The sequence below is a fragment of the Passer domesticus genome, chromosome 1 (assembly GCF_036417665.1).
Source record: "Passer domesticus isolate bPasDom1 chromosome 1, bPasDom1.hap1, whole genome shotgun sequence".
Lineage (NCBI taxonomy): Eukaryota > Metazoa > Chordata > Aves > Passeriformes > Passeridae > Passer > Passer domesticus.
The window spans coordinates 159,783,059-159,809,995 of NC_087474.1; the positions used below are offsets into that span (position 1 = coordinate 159,783,059).

The window sequence follows — 26,937 nt, forward strand, 5'->3', positions numbered from 1 at the left end:
CTCGGGCTGCCCCCTGAGGCAGCTGAAGGAGAAAAGGCGGCGCAGAGCCCGCCGGGCCCTCTTGGCCATGGAGCGCCGTGGCCGTGGGGCCGGGGGCTGCAGGACGGCTGCGCTGCCAGCGGGGCCAGCAGGAACGCTGCGTGCCAGGGACTGGGCAGGCACCGGGCAAGCTCCTGCTGGCGGCTCATCCCCACAGGGCTTTTCCTGGGGAGGGGCGGCCTGGGCACGGCCAGCCTCCATGCCTGCTGCCTCGGCCTCCTCTGCGGCATCGGCAGGCAAGGCGCAACCCGCAAACCCCTTTGCCTCTTGGGGCAGTGCCCAGGGGAGAGGCTCACTGTGCCCCTGATCGCTGAGGTCGCTGTCCTGAGGAGTAGGCGCTGGCTCTAACTCTTCGTCTCGTGGTGAGATGGACAATGGGCTCTCTACCTCGCTGTCCCACTCATCAGATGTTTCTTCTAGCTCCCACTTCTCCCGGAGTTTGTTCAGAAGCGTCTCCAGAGACAGCGAGTCCACAGAATCAGATCCCGAGTCGGCCAACAGCTCTGGAGACACAAACTCTGAGTAGATTTGTATCTCTGATCTAGTATCTTCGGTCACGCTACAAGCTCTATGTGGCACCGAGGGCTCTGCAGCTGGTTCCAGGCTGGAAATTGATGGACACCTGAGGTCACAGCTGGATGTCATGAGGCTTTCTCTGCTGCTCATGGAGGAAGAGATGTCTCCAAAGTATCCCGCATCCATTTTCTCTTCCTCCAACTTCTCCAGCTCCTCTCTCTTTCTGCACTTCATCTGGAGCAGATCTTCAAGCCCCAGGCACAGCTGCCTGTGAAGTGCAGTGTGCTTGGCTGGCCGAGGAGCTGCCCACTCCTCACGGGGGCCTTGAGACAAAGGAGAAGCTGAGAAGTTTGAGCTTTCCTCATGCTCTGATGAGACAAGGAGCGTGCTGTGCCTCTCATTCCAGGTATCTCCGTCCATCGAAGAAGCTTCTTCCTCTACCTCAACCTCTTTCAACAGGGAAAGCAACATGTTCTGCTGGTCACTGTCCCATTCTCTTGCAGCCTGTGTTTCTGGGACGTCTTCCTCCTCCCACTTTTCCTCCAACTCCTTGAAGGAAGTGTCCCAGGGCTGCGAGTTTCCAGAGGTAGAGCTACTCTCTGACAAATGGACATGGCACAGGAGCTCAGAGCACTCTGCTGCCTCTTCTGTGGAGCCTTTGGTGGAGCTGCAAGCACTGGGCAGCTCGGGATCCTCTGCAGCCGCCTCTTGCTTGGCATTTGACTGCTGGCGGGAGCAGGGAGATACACTGGACCTGTCTTCTAACAGGTATGGGCCCAGGCCTCCATAAGGGTCTTTGAAGGTGTAGCCACCCTGCCGTCCCTGCACCTTAATCAGCTCCTCCGTCTTGGAGTGTCCCAGGTGCTCCCAACCTGTCTGAGTCCCAGTGCAGAGTGGCACATTCCGTGCAGCTGTCAGCGGTGGCAGGCAAAGGTCCTGCATTGCTGCTGAGCCAGTCCAGAGCCCTTCTGTTTTTCTCCGCAGGGAAGGTGTTCCCTGGGCTCTGCCTGCAGCCAGAGTGCCCCATGGAGGTAGTGGCTCATGCTCTGGCTGGCCTCTGTCCATGGGGCTCACAGCACGTACTCCGCCTCTGGGAGAAGACCCGGAGGCAGCTGCTGCTGGTGCTGCTGGCAGAGGGGGCAGCTTGACACTGTCCGAGGCTGCCCCCACAGAATATGCTCTGCCTCTGGGAAACGATCCAGAGGCGGCTGCTGCTGGCAGAGGGGGCAGCTTGACACTGTCTGAGACTGACCCCACAGCACGTGCTCCGCCTCTGGGAAAGGATCCAGAAGTCGCTGCTGCTGGTGCTGCTGGCAGAGGGGGCAGCTTGACACGGTCTGAGGCTGCTCCCACAGCACGTGCTCTGCCTCTGGCAGAGGATCCAGAGGTGGCTGCTGCTGGCAGAGGGGGCAGCTTAACGCTGTCGGTGGATGCTCTTGCTGTTTGAGCACTGAGCTGGCATGGAGGGGCCAGTGTCAAAGGAGGGCCGTGGAGAGGCGGCAAGTCCGACACGGACAATCTCCGTGGCCCTGTGACACGGCTGTGGGGCACTGAGTGCCCGCCCTCCCGGCTGCCCCTGCGTGTGCAGGACATGGTGGTGCTCCTTGACAGGAATGGGAACAGAGTGGGCCTGTCCCCAGGGATGGGTGTGATGGTAGTGCAGGTGACCTCAGTCGCTGCCTGTGGCTGTCTGTGGGTCACCTGTGAGAAGCAGGAGGAGGCACAGGATGAAGGTGGCTGTGTGAGCACAGTGTCCCCCACGTGCATGCAAGCCTGGGCCTGGTCCCAAGGCAGGTGCTGGCCACAGCAGCCAGGCTGGGCCGGGTTCCCAGCTGGGCTCGCTGCCTCTGGGCCATTGCTGTGCCAGGGCCATGCCAGTGCTGGCCCCAAGGCAGAGCATGGCCTGGTGCCAGGCCTGGCTGTATCTGCCCCAGCCCTTCCCCCACCTCCCACTCCAGCCTGTCTCTCCATCCCTGTCTCTCACCTGTTTTTGTCGCTGCCGGTACAGCAGTGGTGGCTGCCCCTCACGGGGCAGGCCATGAGCATTCATCTCATGCTTCCTTGACATTGTGGAAATGCTCTGATGAACACCTACCACAATCACCCAGGTGAGCTGCTGCCTCCAGAGAAGCTGCTGCCTCCTCAGAGAGCTGCTCTCCTGGGAGTGGCCACTGCAGGCTTTGGCAGCCCCAAGGCTCATGCCATGCACCCGCGTCACAATGGCCTCTGGGCACGATGTCACTGCAAGTCACAAAGGCCTGGTGGGCATGGCCGCCCTTTCTCCCAGAGGCCTGACAATTTCCATGCGGTTGCTCTGGCACAAATAAATCTTTTAAATGCTTTTTGCCCTCAACTATGCCTACGCTTTTTCTGCACCCAGTGACCTGCACCACTCTCTTGTCCCATCTTCTGTTCCTCTCCTAAACACACCCAAGGAAGCCCTGCGCCACCACCACCCCATGGCCTTGACCTCAGGTAGCGAGATCATCAGAAAGGCAAAAGCTCCATTTGAACTTAATCTAGTCATCACTCTGAAAGATTATAAACAGTGTGTTTCATGGAAAAGAATGAAAACAAAAGAAATCCAAGGAAAATTTCCCTTCTTTACCTACTGGGGGGTTGGGTTGGGTAGAACTTTGGTCAGGAATATGCCAGTGGCATCCTGGTCTTCTGTGTCAGCAATAATGTGCCTAGAAGGACCAGGGCATTTATTGTTCTTTTGCGCTGGGCACTGGTGTGGCCACACCTCGAGTGCTGTGTGCAGAAGTGTGCCCTCATCAAGGTGTGATTCGTCAGAGATGCCCCTGTGTGAATTAAGGTACTCGGGAGAACATCTACCAAAACCAACAACGAGGATTTTATTTAAGAATAAATAGTGGATATAGGGATAGAAAGGGGTAGGAAGCAGGAAAATGCGAAGGAAGGTCGAAAATAAGTGATGGGGTAGGGAGAGGAAAAGTGGGGTTGGAGGGTTGTGAGGAAGAGCAGGGCTGGAGTGGGGAGTTGAAGATGTCTGACAGTGGATAGTCCGTAATGTTTGTTGCCAGCAGCATCCGCTTGGTCCTTCCTCTCCCTGCGCTTCTCTGCACTGGGGTCTCGGTGGTTCTTGTGGAGGTGAGGACACCAGGTCAATCATCTGGAATCAACAACTTTCAGCAGCCCATGTTACAGGTAATCAGGGAGGGGTTTTCCTAGTTTCCATGTGAAAGGAGGATGGGTTTGCTTTCATTTACCTGCAGTGCTGAGGCCCAAAGTGCAATTTTCAGCTTCGAATGCAGCCTGTGGCAGGGAGGGGATGCACCTCCACAATGCAGCCTGGGCCTCCAGTCTGCTTCTGTGGGATTCTACAAGATAGCGCTGTCATCCTTCCTGAGCCAGCTCTCCCTGACCAGGCTGCCTTGATGTGGGCTTGGGGTGAGGAGCTGGGGTGGCAGCAGGACCTACCTTTGGCAAGAGCTTGCCTTGGCCGCCATCCACCCATCCATCCATGCATGCCGGCTTTTCATCTCCCCACTGCCATTCCCTCTGGGCCCTGCTTCTGCCCCTGGGAGCTGGGCATCCTCAGGCTGAGCCGGCATCCTTGGCCATGGTCCTGCTGCTGGCCCCGGGCTCACTCCTCGGGCTGCCCCCTGAGGCAGCTGAAGGAGAAAAAGCGGCGCAGAGCCCGCCGGGCCCTCTTGGCCATGGAGCGCCGTGGCCGTGGGGCCGGGGGCTGCGGGACGGCTGCGCTGCCAGCGGGGCCAGCAGGAACGCTGCGTGCCAGGGGCTGGGCAGGCACCGGGCAAGCTCCTGCTGGCGGCTCATCCCCACAGGGCTTTTCCTGGGGAGGGGCGGCCTGGGCACGGCCAGCCTCCATGCCTGCTGCCTCTGCAACCTCCGTGGCATCATCAGGCGAGGCACAAACTGCAAACCCCTTTTCCTCTTGGGGCAGTGCCCAGGGGAGAGGCTCACTGTGCCCCTGCTCACTGAGGTCGCTGTCCTGAGGAGTAGGCGCTGGCTCTAACTCTTTATCTTGGGGTGGGATGGACAATGGGCTCTCAACCTCGCTGTCCCACTCATCAGATGTTCCTTCTAGCTCCCACTTCTCCCGGAGATTGTTCAGAAGCGTCTCCAGAGACAGCGAGTCCATAGAATCAGATCCCGAGTCGGACAACAGCTCTGGAGACACAAACTCTGAGTAGTTTTGGGTCTCTGATCTAGTATCTTCAGTAACGCTACAAGCGCTGTGTGGCACCGAGGGGTCTGCAGCTGGTTCCAGGCTGGCAATTGATGGACACCTGAGGTCACAGCTGGATGTCATGAGGCTTTCTCTGCTGCTCATGGAGGAGATGTCTCCAAAGTATCCCGCATCCATTTTTTCTTCCTCCAACTTCTCCATCTCCACTGTCTTTTTGCACTTCATCTGGAGCAGATCTTCAAGCCCCAGGCACAGCTGCCTGTGAAGTGCAGCGTGCTTGGCTGGCCAAGGAGCTGCCCACTCCTCACGGGGGCCTTGAGACAAAGGAGAAGCTGAGAAGTTTGAGCTTTCCTCATGCTCTGATGTGACAAGGAGCATGCTGCGCCTCTCATTCGAGGTATCTCCATCCACTGAAGAAGCATCTTCCTCTACCTCTTTCAACAGGGAAAGCAACATGTTCTGCTTTTCGCTGTCCCATACTCTTGCAGCCTGTGTTTCTGGGACATCTTCCTCCTCCCACTTTTCCTCCAAATCCTTGAAGGAAATGTCCCAGGGCTCTGAGTTTCCAGAGGTAGAGCTACTCTCTGACAAATGGACATGACACAGGAGCTCAGGGCTGTCTTCTCTCTCTTCTGTGGAGCCTTTGGTGGAGCTGCAAGCACTGGGCAGCTCCTGATGCTCTGCAGCCGCCTCTTGCTTATCATTTGACTGGTGCCGGGTGCAGGGAGATACACTGGACCTGTCTTCTAACAGGTATGGGTCCAGGCCTCCATAAGGGTCTTTGAAGGTGTTGCCACCATGCCCTGCCTGCACCTTAATCAGCTCCTCCGTCTTGGAGCATCCCAGGTGCTCCCAACCTGTCTGAGCCCGAGTGCAGAGTGGCACGTTCCTTGCAGCTGTCAGCGGTGGCAGGCAAAGGTTCTGCCTTGCTGTTGACCCAGTCCAGAGCCCTTCTGTTTTGCTTTGAATGGAAGGTGTTCCCTGGGCTCTGCCTGCAGCCAGACTGCCCCATGGAGGTAGTGGCTCATGCTCTGGCTGGCCTCTGTCCATGGTGCTCACAGCACGTACTCCCCCTCTGGGAGAAGACCCGGAGGCAGCTGCTGCTGGTGCTGCTGGCAGAGGGGGCAGCTTGACACTGTCTGAGGCTGCTCCCACAGCACGTGCTCTGCCCCTGGAAAAGGATCCAGAGGTCCCTGCTGCTGGTGCTGCTGGCAGAGGGGGCAGCTTGACACATTCCGAGGCTGCTCCCACAGCACGTGCTCTGCCTCTGCCAGAGGATCCAGAGGTGGCTGCTGCTGGCAGAGGGGGCAGCTTAACGCTGTCAGAGGATGCTCTTGCTGTTTGAGCACTGAGCTGGCATGGAGGGGCCAGTGTCAAAGGAGGGCCGTGGAGAGGCGGCAAGTCCGACACGGACAATCTCTGTGGCCCTGTGACACGGCTGCGGGGCACTGAGTGCCCGCCCTCCCGGCTGCCCCTGCCTGTGCAGGACATGGTGGTGCTCCTTGACAGGAATGGGAACAGAGTGGGCCTGTCCCCAGGGATGGGTGTGATGGTAGTGCAGGTGACCTCAGTCGCTGCCTGTGGCTGCCTGCGGGTCACCTGTGAGAAGCAGGAGGAGGCACAGGTTGAAGGTGGCTGTGTGGGCACAGTGTCCCCCACGTGCCTGCAAGCCTGGACCTGGTCCCAAGGCAGGTGCTGGCCACAGCAGCCAGGCTGGGCCGGGTTCCCAGCTGGGCTCACTGCCTCTGGGCCATTGCTGTGCCTGGGCCATCCCAGTGCTGGCCCCAAGGCAGAGCATGGCCTGGTGCCAGGCCTGGCTGTCTCTGCCCCAGCCCTTCCCCCACCTCCCACTCCAGGCTATCCCTCCTTCCCTGTCTCTCACCTGTTTTTGTCGCCGCCGGTAGAGCAGTGGTGGCTGCCCCTCACGGGGCAGGCCATGAGCATTCGCCTCCTCCTTTCCTGGCATTGTGGAAGTGCTCTGAAGAGCGCTGGCCACAATCACCCAGGTGAGCTGCTGCCTCCAGAGAAGCTGCTGCCTCCTCAGAGAGCTGCTCTCCTGGGAGTGACCACTGCAGGCTTTGGCAGCCCCAAGGCTCATGCCATGCACCCGCATCACAATGTCCTCTGGGCACGATGTCACTCTGGGGTCACAAAGGCCTGGTGGGCATGGCCGCGCTTTCTTCCAGAGGCCTGACAATTTCCATGTGGTTGCTCTGGCACAAATAAATCTTTTAAATGCATTTGGCCCTCAACTATGCCTACGCTATTTCTGCACCCAGTGACCTGCACCACTCTCTTGTCCCATCTTCTGTTCCTCTCCTAAACACACCCAAGGAAGCCCTGCGCCACCACCACCCCATGGCCTTGACCTCAGGTAGCGAGATCATCAGAAAGGCAAAAGCTCCATTTGAACTTAATCTAGTCATCACTCTGAAAGACTATAAACACTGTGTGTTTCATTGAAAAAAATGAAAACAAAAGAAATCCAAGGAAAATTTCCATTCTTTACCTACTGGGGGGTTGGGTTGGGTAGAACATTGGTCAGGAATATGCCAGTGGCATCCTGGTCTTCTGTGTCAGCAATAATGTGCCTAGAAGGACCAGGGCATTTATTGTTCTTTTGCGCTGGGCACTGGTGTGGCCACACCTCGAGTGCTGTGTGCAGAAGTGTGCCCTCATCAAGGTGTGATTAATCAGAGATGTCCCTATGTGAATTAAGGTACTCGGGAAAACATCTACCAAAACCAACAACAGGGATTTTATTTAAAAATAAATAGTGGATATAGGGATAGAAAGGGGTAGGAAGAGGGAAAATACGAAGGAAGGTCGAAAATCAGCGATGGGGTAGGGAGAGGAAAAGTGGGGTTGGAGGGTTGTGGGGAAGAGCAGGGCTGGAGTGGGGAGTTGAAGATGTCTGACAGTGGGTAGTCCGTAATGTTTGTTGCCAGCAGCATCCTCTGGGTCCTTCCTCTCCCCGCGCTTCTCTGCACTGGGGTCTCGGTGGTTCTTGTAGAGGTGAGGACACCAGGTCAGTCATCTGGAATCAACACCTTTCAGCAGCCCATGTTACAGGTAGTCAGGGAGGGATTTTCCTAGCTTCCATGTGAAAGGAGGATGGGTTTGCTTTCATTTACCTGCAGTGCTGAGGCCCAAAGTGCAATTTTCAGCTTCGAATGCAGCCTGTGGCAGGGAGGGGATGCACCTCCACAATGCAGCCTGGGCCTCCAGTCTGCTTCTGTGGGATTCTACAAGATAGCGCTGTCATCCTTCCTGAGCCAGCTCTCCCTGACCAGGCTGCCTTGATGTGGGCTTGGGGTGAGGAGCTGGGGTGGCAGCAGGACCTACCTTTGGCAAGTGGTTGCCTTTGGACACCATCCACCCATCCATCCATGCATGCCGGCTTTTCATCTCCCCACTGCCATTCCCTCTGGGTGCTGCCGCTGCCCCTGGGAGCTGGGCATCCTCAGGCTGAGCCGGCATCTTTGGCCATGGTGCTGCTGCTGGCCCCGGGCTCACTCCTCGGGCTGCCCCCTGAGGCAGCTGAAGGAGAAAAGGCGGCGCAGAGCCCGCCGGGCCCTCTTGGCCATGGAGCGCCGTGGCCGTGGGGCCGGGGGCTGCGGGACGGCTGCGCTGCCAGCGGGGCCAGCAGGAACGCTGCGTGCCAGGGGCTGGGCAGGCACCGGGCAAGCTCCTGCTGGCGGCTCATCCCCGCAGGGCTTTTCCTGGGGAGGGGCGGCCTGGGCACGGCCAGCCTCCATGCCTGCTGCCTCAGCAACCTCCGCGGCATCATCAGGCGAGGCACAAACTGCAAACCCCTTTTCCTCTTGGGGCAGTGCCCAGGGGAGAGGCTCACTGTGCCCCTGCTCACTGAGGTCGCTGTCCTGAGGAGTAGGCGCTGGCTCTAACTCTTTATCTTGGGGTGGGATGGACAATGGGCTCTCAACCTCGCTGTCCCACTCATCAGATGTTCCTTCTAGCTCCCACTTCTCCCGGAGATTGTTCAGAAGCGTCTCCAGAGACAGCGAGTCCATAGAATCAGATCCCGAGTCGGACAACAGCTCTGGAGACACAAACTCTGAGTAGTTTTGGGTCTCTGATCTAGTATCTTCAGTAACGCTACAAGCGCTGTGTGGCACCGAGGGGTCTGCAGCTGGTTCCAGGCTGGCAATTGATGGACACCTGAAGTCACAGCTGGATGTCATGAGGCTTTCTCTGCTGCTCATGGAGGAGATGTCTCCAAAGTATCCCGCATCCATTTTCTCTTCCTCCAACTTCTCCATCTCCACTGTCTTTTTGCACTTCATCTGGAGCAGATCGTCAAGCCCCAGGCACAGCTGCCTGTGAAGTGCAGCGTGCTTGGCTGGCCAAGGAGCTGCCCACTCCTCACGGGGGCCTTGAGACAAAGGAGAAGCTGAGAAGTTTGAGATTTCCTCATGCTCTGATGTGACAAGGAGCATGCTGCGCCTCTCATTCGAGGTATCTCCATCCACTGAAGAAGCATCTTCCTCTACCTCTTTCAACAGGGAAAGCAACATGTTCTGCTTTTCGCTGTCCCATACTCTTGCAGCCTGTGTTTCTGGGACATCTTCCTCCTCCCACTTTTCCTCCAAATCCTTGAAGGAAATGTCCCAGGGCTCTGAGTTTCCAGAGGTAGAGCTACTCTCTGACAAATGGACATGGCACAGGAGCTCAGAGCACTCTGCTGCCTCTTCTGTGGAGCCGTTGGTGGAGCTGCAAGCACTGGGCAGCTTGGGATGCTCTGCAGCCGCCTCTTGCTTATCATTTGACTGCTGGCGGGAGCAGGGAGATACACTGGACCTGTCTTCTAACAGGTATGGGCCCAGGCCTCCATAAGGGTCTTTGAAGGTGTTGCCACCTTGCCGTCCCTGCACCTTAATCAGCTCCTCCGTCTTGGAGCATCCCAGGTGCTCCCAACCTGTCAGAGTCCCAGTGCAGAGTGGCACATTCCATGCAGCTGTCAGCGGTGGCAGGCAAAGGTCCTGCATTGCTGCTGAGCCAGTCCAGAGCCCTTCTGTTTTTCTCCGCAGGGAAGGTGTTCCCTGGGCTCTGCCTGCAGCCAGAGTGCCCCATGGAGGTAGTGGCTCATGCTCTGGCTGGCCTCTGTCCATGGGGCTCACAGCACGTACTCCGCCTCTGGGAGAAGACCCAGAGGCAGCTGCTGCTGGTGCTGCTGGCAGAGGGGGCAGCTTGACACTGTCCGAGGCTGCTCCCACAGCACGTGCTCTGCTTCTGCCAGAGGATCCAGAGGTCCCTGCTGCTGGTGCTGCTGGCAGAGGGGGCAGCTTGACACTGTCCGAGGCTGACCCCACAGAATATGCTCTGCCTCTGGGAAAGGATCCAGAGGTCACTGCTGCTGGTGCTGCTGGCAGAGGGGGCAGCTTGACACTGTCTGAGGCTGCTCCCACAGCACGTGCTCTGCCTCTGCCAGAGGATCCAGAGGTGGCTGCTGCTGGCAGAGGGGGCAGCTTAATGCTGTCACTGGATGCTCTTGCTGTTTGAGCACTGAGCTGGCATGGAGGGGCCAGTGTCAAAGGAGGGCCGTGGAGAGGCGGCAAGTCCGACACGGACAATCTCTGTGGCCCTGTGACACGGCTGCGGGGCACTGAGTGCCCGCCCTCTCGGCTGCCCCTGCCTGTGCAGGACATGGTGGTGCTCCTTGACAGGAATGGGAACAGAGTGGGCCTGTCCCCAGGGATGGGTGTGATGGTAGTGCAGGTGACCTCAGTCGCTGCCTGTGGCTGCCTGTGGGTCACCTGTGGGAAGCAGGAGGAGGCACAGGATGAAGGTGGCTGTGTGGGCACAGTGTTCCCCACGTGCCTGCAAGCCTGAGCCTGGCCCCAAGGCAGGTGCTGGCCACAGCAGCCAGGCTGGGCCAGATTCCCAGCCGGGCTTGCTGCCTCTGGGCCATTGCTGTGCCTGGGCTATCCCAGTGCTGGCCCCAAGGCAGAACATGGCCTGGTGCGAGGCCTGGCTGGCTCTGCCCCAGGCCTTCTCCCACCTCCCACTCCAGGCTATCCCTACTTCCCCAGCTCTCACCTGTTTTTGTCGCCGCCGTGAGTGCAGTGGTGGCTCCCCCTCACGGGGCAGGCCATGAGCATTCATCTCATGCTTTTGTGGCATTGTGGGAGTGCTCTGAAGAGCACTGGCCACAATCACCCAGGTGAGCTGCTGCCTCCAGAGAAGCTGCTGCCTCCTCAGAGAGCTGCTCTCCTGGGAGTGACCACTGCAGGCTTTGGCAGCCCCAAGGCTCATGACACGAACCCGCGTCACAATGGCCTCTGGGCACAATGTCACTGTGGGTCACAAAGGCCTGGTGGGCATGGCTCCCCTTTCTCCCAGAGGCCTGACAGTTTCCAAACTGCTGCCCTGGCACATAAAAATCTTTTAAATGCTTTTTGCCCTCAACTATGCCTACGCTTGTTCCTCTCCCAGTGACCTGCAGCACTCTCATGTTCCATCTTCTGTTCCTCTCCAAAACACACCCAAGGAAGCCCCGTGCCAAAGTGCCAAAGTGCTTTGACCACCCACATCACCATGTGTCCCAGCCTACGGCCTTGACCTTAGGTAGAGAGATCATCAGGAAGGCAAAAGCTCCATTTGAACTCAATCTAGTCACTACTCTAAAAGACTAGAAACAGTGGGTTTTCTGAAAAAGAATTATAACAAAAGAAAGCCCAGGAAAATATCCTTTCTTTACCTACTGGATGAGCTGCATAGAACATTGGTCAGGAATGTGCCAGTGGCATCCTGGTATTCTGTGTCAGCAATAATGTGCCTAGAAGGACCAGGGCATTTATTGTTCTTTTGCGCTGGGCACTGGTGTGGCCACACCTCGAGTGCTGTGTGCAGAAGTGTGCCCTCATCAAGGTGTGATTAGTCAGAGATGCCCCTATGTGAATTAAGGTACTCGGGAGAACATCTACCAAAACCAACAACAGGGATTTTATTTAAGAATAAATAGTGGGTATAGGGATAGAAAGGGGTAGGAAGTAGGAAAATGCGAAGGAAGGTCGAAAATCAGTGATGGGGTAGGGAGAGGAAGAGTGGGGTTGGAGGGTTGTGGGGAAGAGCAGGGCTGGAGTGGGGAGTTGAAGATGTCTGACAGTGTATAGTCCGTAATGTTTGTTGCCAGCAGCATCCTCTGGGTCCTTCCTCTCCCCGCGCTTCTCTGCACTGGGGTCTCGGTGGTTCTTGTAGAGGTGAGGACACCAGGTCAATCATCTGGAATCAACACCTTTCAGCAGCCCATGTTACAGGTAGTCAGGGAGGGATTTTCCTAGCTTCCATGTGAAAGGAGGATGGGTTTGCCTTCATTTACCTGCAGTGCTGAGGCCCAAAGTGCATTTCTCAGCTTCAAATGCAGCCTGTGGCAGGGAGGGGATGCACCGCCACAATGCAGCCTGGGCCTCCAGTCTGCTTCTGTGGGATTCTACAAGATAGCGCTGTCATCCTTCCTGAGCCAGCTCTCCCTGACCAGGCTGCCTTGATGTGGGCTTGGGGTGAGGAGCTGGGGAGGGCAGCAGGACCTACCTTTGGCAAGAGCTTGCCTTGGCCACCATCCACCCATCCATCCATGCATGCCAGCTTTTCATCTCCCCACTGCCATTCCCTCTGGGCCCTGCTTCTGCCCCTGGGAGCTGGGCGTCCTCAGGCTGAGCCGGCATCCTTGGCCATGGTGCTGCTGCTGGCCCCGGGCTCACTCCTCTGGCTGCCCCCTGAGGCAGCTGAAGGAGAAAAGGCGGCGCAGAGCCCGTCGGGCCCTCTTGGCCATGGAGCGCCGTGGCCGTGCGGCCGGGGGCTGCGGGACGGCTGCGCTGCCAGCGGGGCCAGCAGGAACGCTGCGTGCCAGGGGCTGGGCAGGCACCGGGCAAGCTCCTGCCAGCGGCTCATCCCCGCAGGGCTTTTCCTGGGGAGGGGCGGCCTGGGCACGGCCAGCCTCCATGCCTGCTGCCTCGGCCTCCTCCGTGACATCAGCAGGCGAGGCGCAAAATGCAAACCCCATTTCTTCTTGGGGCTGTGCCCAGGGGAGAGGCTCACTGTGACCCTGCTCACTGAGGTCGCTGTTCTGAGGAGTAGGAGCTGGCTCTAACTCTTCATCTCGTGGTGGGATGGACAAAGGGCTCTCTACATCGCTGTCCCACTCTTCTGATGGTTCTTCTAGCTCCCACTTCTCCATGAGATTGTTCAGAAGTGTTTCCAGGGACGGCGAGTCCTCAGAGTCAGAACCCAAGTCTGCCAACAGCTCTGGAGACACAAACTCTGAGTAGATTTGTGTCTCTGATCTGGCATCTTCGGTCACACTGCACACGCTGTGTGGCATCAAGGCGTCTCCAGCTGGTTCCAGGCTGGAAAATGATGGACACCTGAGGTCACAGCTGGATGTCATGGGGCTTTCTCCGCTGCTCATGGAGGAGGAGATGTCGCCAAAGAGTTCTGCATCCATTTTCTCTTCCTCCAACTTCTCCAGCTCCTCTGTCTTTTTGCGCTTCATCTGGAGCAGATCTTCAAGCCCCAGGCACAGCTGCCTGTGAAGTGCAGCGTGCTTGGCTGGCTCACAAGATGTTCTTTCCTCCGAGCGGCCCCCAGACAAAGGAGAAGCTGAGAAGTTTGTGCTTTCCTCAGCCTCTGATGTGACAAGGAGCTTGCTGTGACCATATATCCAGGGTTCTCCAGCCAGGGAAGAAACTTCTTCCTCTATCTCAACTTCTTTCAGTAGGGAAATCAACATGTTCTGCTGGTTGCTGTCCCATTCTCTTGCAGCCTGTGTTTCTGGGACATCTTCCTCCTCCCGCTTTTCCTCCAACTCCTTGAAGGAAGTGTCCCAGGGCTGCGAGTTTCCAGAGGCAGAGCTGGACAAATCAACATGGCACAGGAGCTCAGGGCACTCTGCTGCTTCTTCTGTGGAGCCTTCGACTGAATTGCAAGCACTGGGCAGCTCCTGATGCTCTGCAGCCACCTCTTGCTTGGCATTTGACTGCTGGCGGGTGCAGGGAGATACAATGGACCTGTCTTCTAACAGGTATGGGCCCAGGCCTCCATAAGGGTCTTTGAAGTTGTTGCCACCCTGCCGTCCCTGCACCTTAATCAGCTCCTCCGTCTTGGAGCATCCCAGGTGCTCCCAACCTGTCTGTGTCCCAGTGCAGAGTGGCACATTCCGTGCAGCTGTCAGCGGTGGCAGGCAAAGGTCCTGCATTGCTGCTGAGCCAGTCCAGAGCCCTTCTGTTTTTCTCCGCAGGGAAGGTGTTCCCTGGGCTCTGCCTGCAGCCAGAGTGCCCCATGGAGCAAGTGGCACACGCTCTGGCTGGCCCCTGGCCATGGGGCTCACAGCACGTACTCTGCCTCTGGAAAAGGACCCAGAGCCGGCTGCTGCTGGTGCTGCTGGCAAAGGGGACAGCTTGACACATTCCGAGGCTGCTCCCACAGCACGTGCTCTGCCTCTGCCAGAGGATCCAGAGGTGGCTGCTGCTGGCAGAGGGGGCAGCTTAATGCTGTAGGTGGATGCTCTTGGTGACTGAGCGCTCCACTGGCATGGAGGTGCCAGTGTCAAAGGAGGGCCGTGGAGAGGCGGCAAGTCCGACACGGACAATCTCTGTGGCCCTGTGACACGGCTGCGGGGCACTGAGTGCCCGCCCTCCCGGCTGCCCCTGCGTGTGCGGGACATGGTGGGGCTCCGTGAGCGGATGGGGAACAGGGTGGGCCTGTCCCCAAGGATGGGTGTGGTGGTTGTCCAGGTGACCTGAGGTGCCACCACTGGCTGCCTGTTGGTCACCTGTGGGAAGCAGAAGGAGGCACAGGATGAAGGTGGCTGTGTGAGCACAGTGTCCCCCACGTGCCTGCAAGCCTGGGCCTGGCCCCAAGGCAGGTGCTGGCCACAGCAGCCAGGCTGGGCCGGGTTCCCAGCTGGGCTCGCTGCCTCTGGGCCATTGCTGTGCCTGGGCCATCCCAGTGCTGGCCCCTCCACAGAGCATGGCCTGGTGCCAGGCCTGGCTGTCTCTGCCCCAGCCCTTCCCCCACCTCCCACTCCAGGCTATCCCTCCTTCCCCAGCTCTCACCTGTTTTTGTCGCCGCCAGTACAGCAGTGGTGGCTGCCCCTCACGGGGCAGGCCATGAGGGTTCATCTCCTGCTTTTTTGACATTGTGGGAGTGCTCTGAAGAGCACTGGCCACAATCACCCAGGTGAGCTGCTGCCTCCAGAGAAGCTGCTGCCTCCTCCGAGAGCTGCTCTCCTGGGAGTGACCACTGCAGGCTTTGGCAGCCCCCAAGGTTCATGACATTCACCAGCGTCACAATGGCCTCTGAACACGATGTCAGTGTGGGGTCACAAAGGCCTGGTGGGCATGGCCACCCTTTTTTCCCAGAGGCCTGATGGTTTCCATGCTGATGCCCCTGAAAACAAAGGCCTTTTAAATGCTTTTCCCCCTCTACTTTGCCTACACTTGTTCATCTTTTAATGTCCTGCAGCTCCATCTTTTCCCACTTTCTTTTCCTCTGCTGATCATCCCCAAGAAACCCTGTGCCAAAATGCTTTTCCCACCCAGCCCACCATGGGTCCCAGCCCTCGGCCCCAACCTCCAGTAAAAAAGATCATCAGAAAGGCAAAAGATCCATTTGAACTTATTCTGGTGGCTTCTTTGAAATACTGTAAACAGTGTGTTTTTTAAAACAGATTAATAACAAAGGAATGCCAAGGAAAATGTTTATTCTTCATTTCGTAGTGGGGAAGGTTGGAATTATGGTCAGGAATATAACTGGGGCATCCTGGTATTCTATGTCAGCAATAGCATGGCCAGCAGGAGGAAGGCAGTGATTGTCCCTCTGTGCTGGGCACTGGTGTGGCCACACTTCGAGTGCTGTGTGCAGAAGTGTGCCCTGTTAAGATGTGATTAGTGAGAGATTCCTCTGCATGAATTGTGGCTTCTTCTTGCTCCCACTTTTGTGCTGGGGTCTCATCATTTTTGGCTGAGCCAAAAGGAGATCCTGGCTCTAGTCCTGGACCTAGTGACTACAGGCTTTGTGGAATGGGAAGTCTCAGTCAGAATTAGGGCATTTCAATCTCAGAATCATAAAATGGTGGAGCTTGGAAGGGTTTGAAAAGCCATCTTGTTCCAACACCCATGGCAAGGCCAGGGGAACCTTCCACTGTCCCAGGTTGCTCCAAGCCCTGTCCAACCTGGCCTTGGACACTTCCAGGGATGGGGCATCCACAACTTTTCTGGCTGACCTGTACCTTTGCCTCACCACTCAAAAAATCCCAATAATCCAGGACAAGGGTGAATTCTTTTGAAATTGAGATGGCACCTTTACGTTAGCTATTAGGAAAAAGTTTTTTATTGTGAGGGTGATGAGGCCCTTGAACAAGATGTCCAGAGAAGTTGTAGAAACCTGGAATTCAGGTTGTGGAACCTAATCCAGTAGAATGTGTCTCTGCTCATGGCAAGTGGCCAGAACTGGATGATTTTTAAGGTCCCTTCCAACCTAAACCATTCCACAATTCTGTGACTCTGTGACACTCACTCTGTCCTCCTGACAGTCACACCTTCTCTTAGACTGGGATTGCTGTGGCTTGTCCCCTTCCCGATGCCCGTCCTCTCCTTCCAGCCAGGCCCCCAGGGAGACACAGCTCATCCCTGAGCTCGTTATCTTCAGGTATAGCTCAATAATTAACGACCCTCACAGGAACCAGGGCTGCATTCAGACTGAGGCTTCCAGTCAGTGCGGGAGGAGCAGGGCTTGAAGTAAAAGGACTTGTAATTAATGTCGTCTACAATATGCAAATGAGATTTCCTTGTCCTTAGACCAAAGGCAACTAAATTAGTCAAACCAAAAGGGAAGAAGAACAGGAGACAATGTTTAAATTAGAGAACAGAGGGAGGATGATGCTTTTATTCCACAGTAATTTAGATTACAAATCCACTCTCCCCTGGACCAGTGAGCATTTCTGTCTGCTTAGTTGCCTAATTTGTGTTTGGCTCAAAGGAAGTAGTTATTTTGTATAATTTGTTTTTTTCTTTTCCTCTACAACTCAGAAAACCTGGAATAGAAGCAGCTCTGGGAAGGAACAGCCAGGAAAGCAAAGCAAGACAACACAGCAGCAATCACTGAGGTAATCACTGAAAGCAAACAGGAGCTCCTAGGATTCTCCCAGATAGAAGGTTTGGGAAAAATCTTGGGGCAAGGGTAAAAGACCCCACATTTTGGAACTTGAATAAATTCTCTTTGCTCCTTACAGGAGGATGGAGAATGGGGTGAGTGATTTAGTATGAAAGGAAAAAGGTGGATGTATATTAGAGCCACTGTAGAGGGAGAGGAGTGTTTAGAAACATTCACAGGGATTTTAAAAAGGCACAAAATAGAAAGACTGGGATGTGATGAACACACAGTGGAGTCCTTAAAGAAGGAAACTGGTCCTCTCTGGCTTCATGGCATTACCTCATCTCTGATTTCATCCTCCATGGCTTCAGAAGCCTCTCTGGCAGCTTCAGGGTTAATCTGTCCCCTCAGACTCAACTGCAAAACGCTGCAGAGCCACAGACCTGCAAATCCATCTTGCATTCACTCGTTTTTTTCACATCCATTTGGTTCCAGTATAACCCTGTGCTAAAACTTGCAAAAACTTTGGGCAGGTATGTGAGGATGCTCTGGCCCATTGAGATGGGTTTCATCTGGTCAGATGTTGACAGATACCTCCAAATAAATGGCTGGAAGTGAGTTATTTTAAGGAAATTGTGGAAATTTGTGATTTTTATGAAATTGGGCACCTCGTTGCAATGATAGCAAGGAAGATGAATCAAAAATGGTTTAAAAACTAAATGGGCAGGTGATTTTACTGTGTTACAGTCTGTCTCTAAAGCAAAATGGGAGAACGCAGAAAAAGGGGATCATAGGATCATTTAGGTTAGAAAAGACCTTGAAGGTCATCAGGTCCAACCCTTAACTCATCACTGCCAAGGCCACCATGAAACAATGTCCCCAAGTGCCAGATACATCTACACATCTTTTAAACGTCTCCAAAGATGGTGACACCACGACATCCACGGGTAGCCTTTCAGTGAAGAATGTGTTCCTGATGTCCAGTCTAAACCTCTCCTGATGGAAGTTGTGGCCATTTCCCCTCGTCCTGTCACTTATCACCCAGGAGAAGAGACCAAGACTCACCTGCCTGCACCTTCCTGTCAGGGACTCGTGCAGAGCCGGAAGGTCCCTCCTGAGTCTCCTTTTCTCCAGGCTGAGCCCCCCAGCTCCCTCAGCTGCTCCTGGTGCTCCAGACCCTTCCTCAGCTCCATTCCCTTCTCTGGACACGCTCCAACCCCTCAACATCTTCCCTGCCATGAGGATTCCACATCCCATTGGGTGATGTGTCCCAGTGTCACACTTCACCTATGATATAACACTCCTGGTTTCTCCCTCTGATTTTGTAATATAGATCCACAATTTTCTCATTTCTCCTTAGGAAATTTTCTCCTTTCTTTGGCACTTTATGGGTGATATCCCTGGTCAGAGAGCTCCATTTTCCTTCCAGCCAGGAGGCAGGACAGACTGAGGCTGAGGCGGGCTGGGGTTGAATATAATTGCCTTTATTGAGCTAACCTGACGGTTGATCTTTCTCAAATCACTTGCCCTCTCTATAATTCTGTTTTTCTTCCCTGTCTCCCCCTGGAGTTACTGCTGAGGTTGTAACTCTTTCAAGGGAGGAAATCAGCTCTCTTTATTTTCCTATTTCATTCCATACCTGTGTTTCTCTGGGGCCAATTTATTTGTTGTTTTTTTCTGAGGCTTTCTCTCCACACAAGTCACTGTGCCTGCCTTGCCCACTAGATGTCATGAAATGCTGTGGATGCTCTCAGAGATGTGGGCGAAGGGGACTTTTTAGCTGCTTGGTAGCAAATTGCTGGAGTTCCTCCCTGGCCATCTGCTTTTTTGGAGGTAGCCCACTCAGCTGGGAACTGTGAGCAAAAGCATCAGCTGCTGCCAGCACCATCCTATTTTCAGCTCCGAGGAATCACGACTGTTGGCTGCACTGCCAGGAACAGCAGCTCCTGGCATTTGCTGGGGGTTGGTGAATACAGGAGAAAACCCAGAGGGAGAAGGGTTTGGCTTCAGCTGACCCACAGTTAGGTGTGGACAGCTCTGCAGCTCTTCCAAGTCTTCCTGTCTGCTGCAGGAATAAATTTCCTCTCTTCATTTCTGAGCTGCTGGAAGGAGTAGTTGTGCTGGAAGTTGTACTTGAGATTGGTGGAGACACCTTCCTTGGAAAGGAGGAATATGAAGTTTATTGGCTGGAGATGTGACTCATCCAGAGATGCAGGCTCTCCAAGCTTCATATACAAGGTCTTCAGGGTCTAAGCATTCCTTAATAGATTTTGGAAGCTTTCCTTCTTTTTTAGACATTTCTTTTCATTTTTCAGAGCTTTCTTTTAATTTTTCTTTCATTCTTCATGTGATTAGTTACCATTTATCTCTTCTATTTTAAAGAACTCTCTTCTGTTAGGACTGGTCTGCAGTCAGCAGGGTTCAAGTGGGGGTGGTGGAGATATTTTTAATTAATTACTTGACTGAAGAAAAAATGGTGATTAATGGAAGTGGTTGCTTATTTCCCAATGTTTTATTTCTTTCCCTCTGAAGGAAAAGAGAGGGTGAGGATTTCAGCTGAGGGGTTTCCAAGATGGAATGAATGAAGTTGCCTCTGACAGAGGCAACATTTGCTAAGCCAATTTTGTGAATATTTAGACATCACCGCACTAAATTCAGGGACAGATTTCTGAGGAACATCCTGCCACCACAACAAGACACTTTTGTCCTTGTCCCTCACACACAGCACCACTCCAGGTAACATTTTTCCCATGGAAAAGGTTGGGATGACCCTCTTTCTTCCTGAAGCAACACATGCAGTTGCCACGTGAGTAAGAAACCCAAGCACATCTTTCCAGAAACTCGTGTTAACAGTTCAGCAAATGTCGGATTTTTCTGAGCTAACAGCTTGTCAGACCCAAATAAGACTTCCACATTTTCAACATTGGAAGCAAAGCTCTCAGGATGTTTTGCAAAGGTCTTTTTTTCCTGCCAATCTCTCACTGTTGGTGTTCTGGCCTAGTTTGTGAGTTTGGTCAGGCAAGACAAGGCCCAGGAGGTGCCAGGGATGTGAATCTCTGGTTTGAGGGTGGAAAGGAGGGTGAGACTTTGTCCATATGGACCAAATCCCTTTTAAAACACTTTGATTCTGGGATTAAGAACATGTGCCAGCTCTTTCACGTGGTCTTCTAGACCTGGGCCTGCAGCTGTAGAGATTCAGCAGCAGAGAAAGTGAAAAGAGAAGAACAGAAGATGGCAACAAAGATGATGAAAAGACTGGATCATCTTTGTTATGAGACCAGGGTGAGAGAGTTGAACATGTTTAGTCTCAAATAAAGTGGCTGAGAGGGAACCTCATCAATGTCCAGCCATATCTGCAAGGAGGGGTCAGAGGATGGACCAGGCTCTGCTCCATGTGACCCAGCAATGGGAGAGGAAGAGCAGGCAGAAAATGATGCTCAGGAAGTTCCACCTGAACATGAGGGAAAACTTCTGTCCTGTGCAGTGCCCAAGCCCTGAACAGACTGTCCAGTGGAGGTGTGGAGTCTCCTTCATGGGCCATGTTCCAGAACCATCTGGACATGATCCTGGGCCAGGTGTTCTGAGATGGCCCTTGTTGAGCAGGGAGGTGGCACCAGACGACCCCACTGTGGTCACTTCCAGCCTGAATTATTCTGTAATTCTCTGAGAAGAGACACCTGTTCTAGGGCAGACAGTGGCTAGGAGAAGAAAGGCTCCAAGTCCCTTGCTGGGTTCTGGGGAAGTCACAGCAAAGGCCCACTGCCTGACAGGTGAGAAAAACTATATGGAAGGTCAAAGAAGGTCTGAGCTTCATGGGGAAACACTTGAAAACCCCTGTTCCCCTACCTGAAAGTAGCTTTGGACTTCTCTGCAGAGAGATCCTGCCTTGCCTTGTCCAGAGAAGCTGTGGCTGCCCCATTCCTGGAAGTGTCCAAGGCCATCTTGGACAAGGCTTGGAGCAACCTGGGACAGTGGAAGGTGGACCTGCCCATGGCAAAGGGAATGAGATGATCTTTAAGATCCTTCCAACTCAAACCATTCCATGACTCTTTGAGCCCTGCAGAGTGACAAAACAACCAGGACGACAGAGCTGGCCAGCAGGACTCTCTCTGCTGACTGGGATTATTTGGGGTGACGTCTTCCAGCAGCATGGATGAGCCCATTTGCCCCAAAAGCAGCAGGAATCTCCACAGGTCCCACCTGTCCTGCATCCATCCCTGTACTCCTTCCCGAGCCTATTTTCCCTGGGTTTGTGTGCTTTGGAGCCAGGAGAGGGCAGCAATGCTCATGGACAGACACATAGTGCCGCTGCTGTCCCCGCTCCCCTCTGAGGGTCTGGCAGCGACATCCCAGAGCCTGGATCACGTTCAGATGGACAGCACTGTACACAGGTGCCTCTGGCACTTCAGGCTCAGGTAAATCGATGTACAAAACTTTTTTCTTTTTTTTTAATTTGCTAAAAGAAACCTCTCTGCAGCTTGGTTTGCACAGGTTGTGATTTCAAATCCCATCCAACATCCCAAGTTGTGCCAAGCAGCTTCTCCCTTTCTTCTCGTGCAGATGAGACTCTGGATACTTTTAAGCAAGTGGTTTGACTTAATTGCACTTTTTGATGAGCACTTAAAGCTCTCCATGGCTAAGAAAATTCAAGATATAAACACCCTTTCTCCACCCAGCCTCAAGTAATAAATGAAAATAAGAGATTTCTGAAATAGTTTCCCTTAATAAGTTTCCCTTAATAATTGATTAGAGTCACAAACCTCTGCCAAGCAGTGGGAGCCTGCTTGGACATATCAATATGTCCAAGCAGGCTCATATCCAATGTCTACATATCAAAAAGTTTCCATCTCGAGATAAGAAATATATATATATTTTATTTTTTTTTACAGTGAGAGCAATCAAACACTGGAACAACCTGACCAGGGATGTAGTGGAGTCCCAGTCTTGAAGAGTTTCAAGCCCCATCCCTGGAAGTTCCAAAAGCCAGGCTGGAAGGGGTTCTGAGCAACCTGGTCCAGTGGAAGGTGTCCCTGCTCATGGCAAGGGGTGGAACCAGATAATCTTGAAGGTCCCTTCTGAACCAAACCATTCCATGAAACCATGAAGATGAAATTGGTCAAAGTGTTAGACAATCTCATCAAGGATCCCTTCTCACATGGGGAATGAGAGCCATGGCCTCTTCAGATTAAAGATCCTACTTGCTGGACATGGGATGGGCACATAAAATCCTGGAGATGTCCCCCTGGATGAGTGACCTTTAGTGAAGGACGTTTCCTCAAGGTGCCTGACCTTGGACAGAAGCTCTGCCCTTGTTCTTAGCAGGTGGTGGCTGCCCGAACCCTCCAAAATCTCCATCTGAGTCCATGACTCATCTGCCATGATGAGCAAACTTTCCTTCCCCTTCTCCTTTCCCAAGCCAGAATGAGCCAAAGCATCATTTGTTTTAACAATAGACAGAGCAAGAGAGATCCACGGGCATAAAACCTGAGCTGTGGAGCTGTGCCAATCCAAAGGCAGGCAAGGTGAGAGGGAAATGGCAAATGCCTCATTGATTTCAAGACTGCTACACGATCCTGCCTGGGAGTCTGTGAAGCTGTTAAAAAAAAAAAAAAAACTGAAAAGGACGTGGTGTTGACTGGGAGTTGGCAGCTTCCTTTGTGCCGGCTGTTTATTCTTATACAAAGCAATCCAAATGCGGAATGTTTACCCAATGGAAACCCCTCGGCACTGTGTTTCCCCCTCGGAGCCTCGCACAGCTCATTCCTCACCAGCTGGAGTTCTGCAAAACACCTTTCTTACTCACCGTGGCCACCCACATCCAGATGCCACCAGGCCTGAAGGAGCTTGAGGAACAGGGGTTGACCAGGACGTCTAAGCCAACATAAAAGCCCCCGACTTGCCCTCCTGCCCTTTTTCTCCATTTTTGCCTTTAAATTTATAAAAGACACGAAGTACATTGCTTTGGTGGCAGGTTGATACTCAGTTCTCAGGAGTTTGATTCCCTTCTCTGCCACTGATGTCTCCCAGGGCAAAGGGTCATTGTCATTAAGGCCACATCCCTGTGATGAGCCGTGGTGACACATGGCTTTGCATCCATCAAAAGCACCGAGACTGCGGAATTTGTAGTGCCAAAATCTCCTCTCTCTCTAACATGGCCCATTAGCCAGGGCTCAAGACTAACGACTTCCCATCAGCCAGGAATGTGGGCAGAAGCAGCTGATAATTATAGACATCCTGCAACTCTTCCCTTACAAGCTCAGGAAATCCTTCTGCAGGATGAAGTTAAAAGAGATGCTGAAGTTTTCATCTGTAGTGATACAGTTATAATAGTTCCATGTGAAATCCCCTAAAATGGGGTTTTGTAGATAACTATAGAATCATAGGATGGTTTGAGATGGAAGGGACATTGAATGCTCTGAGCCCTCTCCCCCTCTGCCTCTGTAAATATCACCTCTCTTCTTCTGTGAAGACCCTCATGAAGACCCTCACCACTGTCCAGGACCATGGATTGCTACCACTGAACCTCCTTAAAATGCCACAGAACTGGTGAGGGTTGGAAGAAACCTTAAAGATCCAGTTCCAACCCCCCCAGCATCTGTTGCATAAAGGGTGAAATTTATTTTGCATGGCTTTCTCTTTCTCAGATATATTTTGTGACCCACTCTGGCTCACTCTGGAAGATTTGTTGCTTGCCTCAACTTCCCTTTCTCTTGGAATAAAATCTCTCTTTTCAATTTAAACTGATTTTTCTGAGCCCTGTTTCTGGACCCTGCAAAGTCCTGCTGTTCCCCTGTTTCCACCTTCAAAGGGAAGAGATGACCTTGCTCAGATCCTCTCTGGGGAATATCACTGAGCTTTGGAAGAAGGGAAAACCTCGTTGCTGCAGCAGCCATCAGCTCATGTATATGCCACTGTCAATTCATCTGAAGTCTGTTGGACAAATTCCAGCACTCTGCAGGGAAAGAAAAAAAAATATAACAAAGACAAAGGAAAAAAAGGAGCTGGCAGAGATAATGGGATATGCCAGAAATTATTGTATCTCTTTTTTTATTCTGATTCTCGAGGTTCTTTCGGGTTTTTTATCTCCTTCATTAAGCTGGTGTTTGGTATTTGCAGTGGTTAGGCCCACCCTAAGCTAATTGCCAATCTCTTAACTAATTGTTAACTTAGCTGTGAGGACAGAGAGAACTCGGTGCCTTTTTACAGAATTATTAAATCTGGAGAAGACCTCTGAGATCACCGAGGCCCATCACTAACCCAGCACTGTGCTCACCACCACACCATATCCCTGAGCCACATCCACACACCTTGGAGCACTTCCAGGGACTGGCGACTCCAGCACTTCCCTGGACAGCCCATACCCATGCTTGACCACCCTTTCACTAAAGAAATTTGTCCTAATATCCCATCCAAACCGTTCCTGGTGCAATTTTGGGCCATTTCTTCTTCTCCTACCTCTTTTTTAATTGGGAGAAGAGACCGACTCCTACCTGGCTGCACTCTTCCGTCAGTTCCAGACTCCAGGCTGTTCTTTGCTTCCCAGAGGAGAATCCTGGATGCCCAAGGAAATGCTCCACACACTAAAAGGACACACTCAATGGAAACCAGTTTCCCAGGAATTTCAGGATGCAGGGGAGCACACTGCAGGGGTCAGGATGGCCGAGCGGTCTAAGGCGCTGCGTTCAGGTCGCAGTCTCCCCTGGAGGCGTGGGTTCGAATCCCACTCCTGACAACTTATTTGCTGGCCAGAACCATCCCACAGGGAATTCTGCTGCCTCTCTGTGCAAGAGGCATTCCTGGAAATCGCCCTGGTCTGGTCCAGTCCCAGGATTAATACCCACTATTGGTTGTTCATGTTCATAAAAAGTGTCCCTCCCACTAATCAACACCTGTTTCAGGTGGGGTGTTATTTTTCCATAGGATCAACCTGGCTCAGGTGGAGTTTTGGCTTTTCTAGTGTTTTACAGGCACTGGGGCTGGTGGTGAAAAGTGGGCTCACCTGTCTCAGGGGGGAAAAAGAGTTCTAAGCCATGAGTTTTGGGGCTGATTGAGGGCTTTAAACGAGGTTTGAAGGGGAAGGGGATAAACCCAGGCTCCCTGGGTGAGCCCAGGGGCACCATGCCAGTGTTGGGATTGAAATCCATCTGCTTGTGGCATGGAAAGCTCTAAAGAGGGATCTGGATAGGCTGGATCAATGGGCTTAGTTAAAAAAAGAATAAATGTGGCACTTTGTGACACAATTTAGTGGCCATGGTGGCATTTGGTCAAAGACTAGATGTGATGATCTTGCCAAACCTATCAATTCCGTGGTTCTCAAACTCAGAAATCCTCTTCAAACCTAAACAAGACAACATGGAAAAGAAAAATAAAAAGCAGCAGCTGCAGCAGTTAAACCCAGAACAATCTTTTTACTGCACCATTTTTTCCCTAATGTATGTGAAGCTTCATAACATTTATGCTGCAAATTCTTTGAGATGATGTCTTTTATTGAGTGTTTTATCCAGCCCTGCAGTGTTTGAGTACTGCTGGTAGTAGAAATATCCTCATCTGTCAGAGCAGGAACTCTCAGCAATAACTGCTTCACTCCTCTTTCACAAGAATTTTTTGGTCGTAGCTTATCTACAAAATCAAATCCCAGACCCTGGATTTCTTCCATCATTCATTTTCAAAACCAGCAGCAAATCCTTGAGATCCTTGTGTGCCTCCCAGGCAGACAGGGGAGTCCAGCAAACAAAGGTGCACAAAAAGAGCAGGAAAACTGGTTTGTCTTGAAAGGCAAAGAAATTGAACCAGATGAATCATCCCATCTTCACTTTCTTAATAAGAGCAATGCAGCAGCACTTTCTGCAGGCTCAGGTGTGCACCTTCCTTTAAACATCATTGCCAAAGGACCTTTTCCCTTTTCTGGGAAAAGGGAAAAAAGGTGCAGAGCTGATGTCAGGGCAGTGATGAATTTCAAGTCTTAAGTTAAAAAAATAAACTCTTCATTTGAGACAGACATTTTGGAAGGAAACATTTGGCTGCTGCAAGAGCCCAAACCTAGAAGGTTTTTGTCATGGTCAGCATTGGCAACTTCACCACTACCCTGGGCAGCCTGTTTTGATGTTTGACCACTCCTCCAGTGAAATTTTTTTCCTGATATCCAACCTGAACCTCCCCTGGTGTACTTGAGGCCATCTCACCTTGTCCTGTCATTAATTGTGTGGGAGAAGATGCCAAGCCTTGTCTCTAATTAGAATTAGAATATCCGAGTGCAAAAGTTTTCTCAATATCAGATGTTCTGGTGCAATCAGCAATGAGATGGTTCCCCAAAACTGCTGCTGAACAGAGAGGATTGAGTGTTTTGGGATCAGCTGACTCCACTGTGGAATGGTGCTGGTCCAGCACATCAAAATACCAAGCAAGTGTTGGTAAACTGCTGAGGATGGTGGAGAGCAACTCAGTATTTCAGAAGTCAGGAGGGAGATGAGATTAAAAGGAAACAATGTGTGCAATTTGTCTAATCCATGACTAAGGGGAGCTGAACTGTCCACAGGCATTTGCAGAATGTAAAACCAACAAAGAATGAGAAAGACTGGGTTAGAGAGGAACAAATAATGTTATTAGGAGCAGTGGGAAATGAAAGAAAATACAGCCTGAACTGCTTGGAATTTAATGCATTCTTCTGTAGACATTCCTGTTATGTAACATTTGTGTTAAAAACTTCATCTTTCCAAAAATGTCAGGGGTTTTACAGAATAACTGATGATAATTCATCATCTTTTGTTGTTATTGTTGTTTGTAAATAGAAACAGCCAAAAAAAATTTCTAGCGTTCAGTGATGGACTTGAAAAGAAACACCATCTGTAGACTAATTTTTAATAAACAGGATTATATAATAAAAAAACATTTGGTTGGAATTTACTCTGGTTTCTGGGTTCTTGGAAAGGCAGGAAGACACCAAAATCTCTTTGGATACACCAAGTCCAATTTAGAGATCCCTCAGAAACAGGACCATGTAGGAGAAACACTGGAATTTGATGGTAGGGAAGAAAATTGGTTGAATTCCTCAGGAAAATATTCACTGCAGGTCCCCAAAAATTTCTCCAGTGCCT

General features: G+C 52.6%; 3 long non-coding RNA genes and 1 other non-coding gene across 12 annotated transcripts; 2 read left to right on the plus strand and 2 right to left on the minus strand.

Annotated features, from left to right (window-relative positions):
- Nucleotides 1–7,468: 7,468 nt before the first annotated feature.
- LOC135290307 (uncharacterized) lies at nucleotides 7,469–8,170 on the minus strand. Of its 2 annotated transcripts, XR_010353052.1 has the most exons (3): nucleotides 8,078–8,170; nucleotides 7,867–7,977; nucleotides 7,469–7,782 (listed from the first exon to the last, which is right to left on the minus strand). It is a non-coding gene; the product is annotated as an uncharacterized LOC135290307 (long non-coding RNA). The 2 variants fall into 2 exon arrangements; XR_010353051.1 differs by having other exon boundaries at nucleotides 7,469–7,977.
- Nucleotides 8,171–9,503: 1,333 nt separating this feature from the next.
- LOC135286169 (uncharacterized) lies at nucleotides 9,504–26,742 on the plus strand. 8 transcript variants are annotated; one of them, XR_010350642.1, is made up of 4 exons: nucleotides 14,989–16,399; nucleotides 16,780–16,856; nucleotides 20,718–21,258; nucleotides 21,733–26,742. It is a non-coding gene; the product is annotated as an uncharacterized LOC135286169 (long non-coding RNA). The 8 variants fall into 8 exon arrangements; XR_010350653.1 differs by lacking the exons at nucleotides 14,989–16,399; nucleotides 20,718–21,258 and adding an exon at nucleotides 9,504–9,564; XR_010350650.1 differs by lacking the exons at nucleotides 14,989–16,399; nucleotides 20,718–21,258 and adding an exon at nucleotides 13,324–13,772.
- Nucleotides 11,674–12,382, minus strand: LOC135290315 (uncharacterized). Its single transcript, XR_010353055.1, has 2 exons — nucleotides 12,284–12,382; nucleotides 11,674–12,182 (listed from the first exon to the last, which is right to left on the minus strand). It is a non-coding gene; the product is annotated as an uncharacterized LOC135290315 (long non-coding RNA).
- TRNAL-CAG (transfer RNA leucine (anticodon CAG)) lies at nucleotides 24,493–24,575 on the plus strand. The gene has a single exon. It is a non-coding gene; the product is annotated as a tRNA-Leu (tRNA).
- Nucleotides 26,743–26,937: the final 195 nt, after the last annotated feature.